Here is a 7106-nt window from a genome sequence, read left to right on the forward strand (position 1 = left end):
CGATTGCAAATAATCCTATACTTGGAAATAAACACTTGTGTTTGTTTTGATGTGTTTGAATAAACACCAGTACTTGAAGTTTGGCTCCCTCTATGCTTATGGATCTATGACAGAAGTATGAGCTCAAACTGACATAGCCTACCTTGTGCACAGAGAAAGCAAAAGCCAGATGTGTTTTGTATTCATACCATCAGTGTGCAGTTGGTGCATTGTGTGCTTAGTAGATGATGGCTTGTGTGTACTGTTTGATACGGAAACACCATTTTTATGAAGGTGTGAAGAGTTAATCTAGCTGTGTTTGCTTTTACAAGAGAACTACAATGTTTTGATTATTGGGTGACAGGTTTTCTTATTTGTGTGAAGAGTTTTGCAAAATTAGCCAATAGTTACAAAAAATGTGCTTAAGAAATCAGAAAAAACTGTAATGGCAGATTATTATTGCTTTTACTTACACTTATTATTTAATCTACTCATCTGTTTACTGAGATTATATTTTGGCCTTTATAATGGTTTGGATGTCAATACCAAACATTTAGAATCAGAAAAATAAAATGAAATCTTACAAGTTTTTTCTGCTAATTTTTATTTCCCAATGTATTAATTATTGCCAGATAAACCTTGTTCCTTTCCTCCTTCTTTTATTAGGTACACTTCCTTTTTCTTCATGCTTGCTTCTTTCTTGACACACATGCAACACAGCCGAGCCTGAACTGTTATGCTCGTACGAAACAGACAGGCAGCGCTTATGGTGACAATTCTAGAGTCTATTAGGGTCCTTCAACCAACAAAATCCCATGTGAAGTGTGTGAAATGGTAGCTGACATCGCTACTGTTTTCAAAATACAAATATAAAATATGACAAAAATGTAATTCATGAATGGATAAGTTGTCCTAATGTAGTTATCTTAAGCAAACATTGCTTATTTGCTTGAGGCAATGAATTTGCATATATATATATATATATATATATATATATATATATATATATAAAATAACTATGTATACATATATACCAATTTTTATTTAAAATAAACAAAATATAACAATAAATGTCATGAACTAGCTGTGTGCTGGTAAGAGAAGACCCAAATGCAGACTCACAGAGGCAAAGGGCAAACTCAAAAAAACACAGCTTTATTTGCTGGCTGGGAGAAACAATACAAAACTACACTGGAAAAATAAACTAAGCACACAGAGGTGCACACAGGTAAACACACACCGTACAACACAGAACAAGGAAAACACAGGGCTTAAATACACTGAGGGATAACGAGGGAATGAGACACAAGAGCAAGGTGCAGGTGGGAGTAATCAAACATGAAAAGATCAAAGCAAAACCACAAACACTGACATGAGACAAGGGAACGTCACAGTAACAGGAAATATAACACAAAGACGCTGACTTGACACTGAACAAACTGAACACGGAGCAGAGAGACAGGAGTGACAAAAGACACAACTCACTGGGGAGGCAGAAGGAACATGGAGACAAGGGTAACTAGACACGGGACACGGGGAAGGCAAAGTAACAGGAAACCTATACATGAACTACAATAAACAAAGAACATAACTAAAACCAACAAAAACACTGGGTCAGAGACCCAGTACCGTGACAATAAAACTCATGTGCTGGAGCCTTTATTGGCTGCTTGGGATTTTACATAATGGAAAAACACTTTTTAATATCATAAAATCATCAGGCCTAAACTGCAGATATACAAACACATATATGCACACTGATAAAGCAATAAACAATCTATGAAAAAATATAGTGCAACATAATACAACAGCAGTTTTTTTCTGCTGAGCTGATGTTGTGGATCAGTGGTATCTGACAGAAACACCAGAGCCTCCAGTGCTTTCATACTTTATTGAAACATCATCTTTATCATAATGTACCTGTGAAAAACAAGCAAAAAACCCAAAAACAAATGTATCAGATTGTGAGACAAATAAATTGGCATTGTGTTTATTATTACCTGTGGTTTCAGTTATATTCTTTCCATTAGTTCTTAGTTTTCTTTTCTTTTGTGTTTTTGAGTGTTAGGTTGAAATTGTTAAATGTTACCATTATTGTACTGCCAAGGTCTCCCCTTCCATCCATCCATCCATCCGTTCGCTTCCACTTATCCTTCTTAGGGTCGCGGGGGGTGCTGGAGCCTCTCCCAGCTGTCATAGGGCGAGAGGCGGGGTACACCCTGGACAGGTCGCCAGTCTGTCGCAGGGCCAACACACAAAGACATCATTCGCGCTCACATTCACTCCCGCATTCACACCTATGGGCACTTTGGATTAATCAATTAACCTATCCCCACAAGCTGACAGAGGCGAGGCTGCCGGACACTGGCGCCACCGGGCCCTCTGACCACCACCAGTAGGCAACAGGTGAAGTGTCTTGCCCAAGGACACAACGACCGAGACTGTCGGAGCCGGGGCTCAAACCGGCAACCTTCCGATTACAAGACAAACTGCCAACTCTTGAGCCACGATCGCCCCAAAATTATAAACACAACAAAAGCTATTTTGCCCAAACACCTGAAATACATCTAATTAATATTTTAGCTATTTTTAGTTGTTTTAAACAGCTGATCGTGAGCTCACCTGTTTCCTCATCTGAGGTCTGACAGCTAAAGGTAAACAGCTGCACACTTCCTGTGTTAGCATCAGTCACGTCACACTTCATTTTCTCATATCTTGATGGATAGATATAGTGAGACTTCCAAAGGGTCACAGTAGTGGAGCAGTCAGTCTGTGAGGTCAGTATTTCTTTGTCATCTTTGTTCATATCTTGACGTTTAATCAGCCAATTCACGGTGTGATGACACTGTCCATATGTCACCACAGAGCAGTTTACAGTTTTTCTCAGTTGCTTTGGTGCATTTCTCACAACAAAATTGATCTCTGCACCACTACTAAGGCTCTTCTCAAAACAATTGGTGCAAACTGCAAAACATGGTGGATAACTCGCAAAAGTGAGTCACCTCATCAAAAAGAAAAGTCAGTTGCTCAAAATAAGTAGTCAATGCTTCAAAAGCAAGTCCCTTAATCAAAACAGATAATATATTCATCAAAAGCAAGTACTTATATCAAAGTGTCAGGGCTGTCACAATTACAAGTCATTACACCAGCACCTTTGGTCACAAAATCAAATGGTTTGAACAGGTTCTCATTGTGACGGATTTCTTTGTAGGTGCTTCCCAATGACTAATAATAAAAAGATTAACCTGAGACAGATGAACCAGAGCGTTTAGAGTTTGTATTTCTCCTAATTTGTACTGTAGGCATGAATAAAGACCAACTTCCTCAAATGTGAGCTTCTTAATAACCAGAGAACAGTTCGCTGTAACACTCAGTCTGTCTGATTTGACTTTGTCTGTCCAAGTGTGATCAGCTCTACTGTTGTTTTGTGTCTTGAAACAAAGGTCCATTCAGTACTGTCACAGTTATTCTGCTCATCTATCACATTTAGACAAGGCAGAGTGACGTCATCTCCAACTTTCATAAAAATGGATATTTCAGTTTCAGATACTGTTGAGAAGATTGATGAGAAATATGAAAGATAAATTAGAATGCAGCAGTTTTACAATCAGAGCGAAGATTTTAGACTCGGGTCTGTAAACATGTCCCATATTTCCCTAAAACAACAGTACATGCTCAGCTTTCTTATTTACTGTAAAGTTTATTGACCATAGTAATACTGATAATATTTAGTTTTGTTGCTAATAAAATGTTTCCTGTATCCTTACCTGGAATCAGAATCATCAGCATCAGAGATAAAAACATTTGAATCCATCTGAATTCATCCATCGTGCTTCTCTGCCTCACGTCTTTCTTGTTGTCGATCTCAACCGTCACAGTCTCTGAACTGATGACTCTTTTTACTTCCTGTCATTAGTCAGATCTCACTTCCTCACTGCAACTTTAGTCATTTGTAGTTCTTTCTTCTTGTTGGTATTGAGTATGTGAGCTTTCTCTGACATTGATGAATACATTTAAATATTAAACAAAGATGACACAAATAAACACAAAATGCAATTCCTAAATGAAGTTGTTTATTATTAAGAGGGGAAAAACCTATATGGCCCTGTGTTAGACCAAGTTAAATGTGCGACAGTGTCAAAGTGCTATAGACAAGGGTGCAGGGATCAGGTCTCCAGGGAATCTGCAGGGAAAAGCAGGGGGAACACACTCACTCTCCTTCTGTCTCTCTTGGCGTCTCACCAGTCTCTCACTCCTCTCTCGTACCAGAATTTCTGTAAGGAACAAGGGCAGGTCCAGGGTGTCTGTACACAGGGAAACGACGTGTTAGCACAAGATTCAAAATCCAAGAGAACTAGATTACTAGTGTCCTAGCCAGGACTTCACTAACATGAGTCAAGCAACAATCCAGCAAAGAGCAGTCTAACTTCTTCCCGTAAGTAGAGGCTGGTTAATGAGACGCAGGTGTTCACCATCTCCCAGGTATGTAGGCCAAAGGCGGGAGCCCACAATGGCCTCCGCCCAGGCAATAGAGGGAGAGAAAAACAATACCAAAGCCCACTTGTAGCAGAATATTTCTCAGGCAGACGGTGACACTATAGTTTTTAAACATAACAAAAATCAGACGACGACTGGTTTGATTTAACTGTGGTGATGTTTAGATTGCTCGAGTTGAAAAACGTGTTGCCGTCCAGTTTGTGTGAAGTCAGCATTACAAAGCAAATGCAACAACCTATTAACAAAAAGTCCTTATATTTACTGTGATAGTTGACCTGCTGCACTCTTGGTCTTAAAGCAAATTAGTGTTGTTTTAAGCTTTAGAAAATGAGAAACAGTAATGTTAAATATATATGTATCACAATGGAGTGGACTTTGAGAGATAGTTTTATCTACTCTGCAGCATAAGCTGAAAAACCAAGGCAGGATCCATGAAGCTGAAACACGTCAGCAGAAGGAGGAAAAGGTGGTGAGGCAGGAAAAAGAGACTAAGAAGGTACCTCGGGCCACCAGGGTGGAGAGAGACTCACGGTCGAATTATGAGGTACAGTAAGCCTGAAAAGACAGGAGCGCTTCAGCTCGCTGTGTCGTTGTCAAAGAATGACAAAGAAAGAATCTAGTTGTCGTCCTGCAGAGGCAGCCCTCTCCGCCCATCCCAACCTTGCAGAAAAAGCTGGCAAATCTTGCGCCATTTAGGCCCTCCTCTGTTTTTAGCCAGCGCTCGTCTAGAACTCTGAGTAACTCATTGCAAAGACTGCAAATTTTTTCACATTTTGCCCTGTATGACAACTCTATAAATAAATAAAAATGCATTCACAGAATTGCTCAGTGTCAGCACCAAACCACCCACCACCCAATGAAATTCCCAGCCAGCAGGGTAAGATTTGTGCAAATTATAAACCTTTATTTTCCTGATCCCTGCCCTGCCTTCAGTCCCCTGTCGTGCTTCAGATGATCAACAGGAAGTGTTCAGTTTGCTGTCAGCCTTACGTTGGTGTCTGAGGAAAGAGCGGTGACAACTGGAGGTTCAGATGGGTTGCACAGATTCACACGAGACCCACTACAATCTGGTAAACAGGTATTGCAGTCAGGCACCACTGAACAGCAGGGTAATGTGTGCAGGCATAAGATGCCAGAACAACAGGGATTTCTATCTTTTGTGCCAGGCTTAGAATCAGTCATTTAGAGACGCTGCTATGTTGAATTTAACCCAGTTAACCCCCAGATGTGGTGAGGCAAAGACACGATACTAACTCTGGGCTGTTAACGTGTGATCTTAATTTGATATTCGTAGTGAAGAATGTATTCAGTACAATGTTTTACAAGACATTTATTCATCTGTGCTTGTATTCAAGTTTACAGCAAATCATCTGAGAAATGCCTTTGAACTGGTGCCTGTTTCTGGGCTTTTCTTTTGTCACAAACTGCTCACAAAGAAGGACGAATGCTTTAGGAAACAAAAGCTTTGGAATGTATTCTGCAAGTACAGGTCAAACGTAATAGTCTCATTGTTTTATAGCAATGCTGAATTAACTTATGTCACTGCAGGACAGTGCAGCCAGTGGGGCTGATTGTTATAGTCACTGTGCACGACAAGAAAGCATTTGACATGGTGAACTGCTGCCACGGTTTTAGAGAGACGTCTGTTTGTTATTAGAAGTAGTTGTTCTGTTTAATTTGGGGTTTTTCTCCTTTGCTTCTGCGTAGAAGACGACCAATCTGCACATCGAGAAGCTGTCCTGTCTTCAGCTAGGAGTCCTTCTCCAGCTGCTGCACATGCTAACAGGCAAAACATCAGGGAGTAATACAAGCTTTTAATGCTTATGTGAACCACAGGCGTGCTTATAATGTATCAACCTGCAGTGAGACTGTAAAAGCAAAATCTTTCTTGATTTAATTTTCATTGCACAAATAATAACAGATTCAGGAATGTATTCAAGGAAGAGACTGGCAAAGAAAGAGTGGGATAGTCAGGGAGCTGAAGGAAGGAGTACTAAAAGGCTAGGTGCACAGCAAAGAGAGAGGTGTCACTGGCACAGGAAAAGGCTTGTAGTGAGTTGTATGTGAGGCTGGACACTAAGGAGAAAATGATTTTTAATGAATGGCAAGGCACATAAATTGTGCTGGAAGAGAGTAACCAAGTATAGAGATGGAAATGTGCTAATGTGAAGAAAGTGTGTTGAGAAGGGAGAAGGAGTACTTTGGACGAAAATTGAATTAGAGAAGGAAGTGAGGCAACTCTGAAGAGGATGGAGACGGGAGGCATAGAGAGGGTAGGAGTGAAGGCTATGATAAGGTGCGAAGAGAGTAACTGTGGTGCTGCATAAGAAAGTCCTGAGGGGCAGAGAAGTATGTGATGGGTTGAGATTACATCAGAGAGAGGCTCTGAGCCCCTTCTTGTTTGCACTGGTGATGGAGAGGCTGACAGATGAGATCAGGCAAGAGTCTCCGTGGATGATGTTTTCAGACAACCACAGAAAGGATTTGTGGATGTAGTGAAGGTGGACATGCAGGGGGTTGGTGTGACTGAGGAGGATGCTAGAAATAGAGAGATGGAGGCGGATGATCCACTGTAGCGACCTCTAAAGGGAGCAGCCGAAAGAAGAAGAAGCACAAATAATTCTAATCAT

At 40.6% G+C, this 7106-nt stretch overlaps 1 pseudogene; it reads right to left on the bottom strand.

Annotated features, from left to right (window-relative positions):
* Positions 1-1326: 1326 nt before the first annotated feature.
* Positions 1327-3807, bottom strand: LOC146617481 (uncharacterized; annotated as a pseudogene).
* Positions 3808-7106: the final 3299 nt, after the last annotated feature.

Source organism: Diplotaxodon limnothrissa, linkage group LG15 (genome assembly GCF_057381915.1).
Source record: "Diplotaxodon limnothrissa isolate DT_005_m linkage group LG15, D_limnothrissa_male_GT1.1, whole genome shotgun sequence".
Lineage (NCBI taxonomy): Eukaryota > Metazoa > Chordata > Actinopteri > Cichliformes > Cichlidae > Diplotaxodon > Diplotaxodon limnothrissa.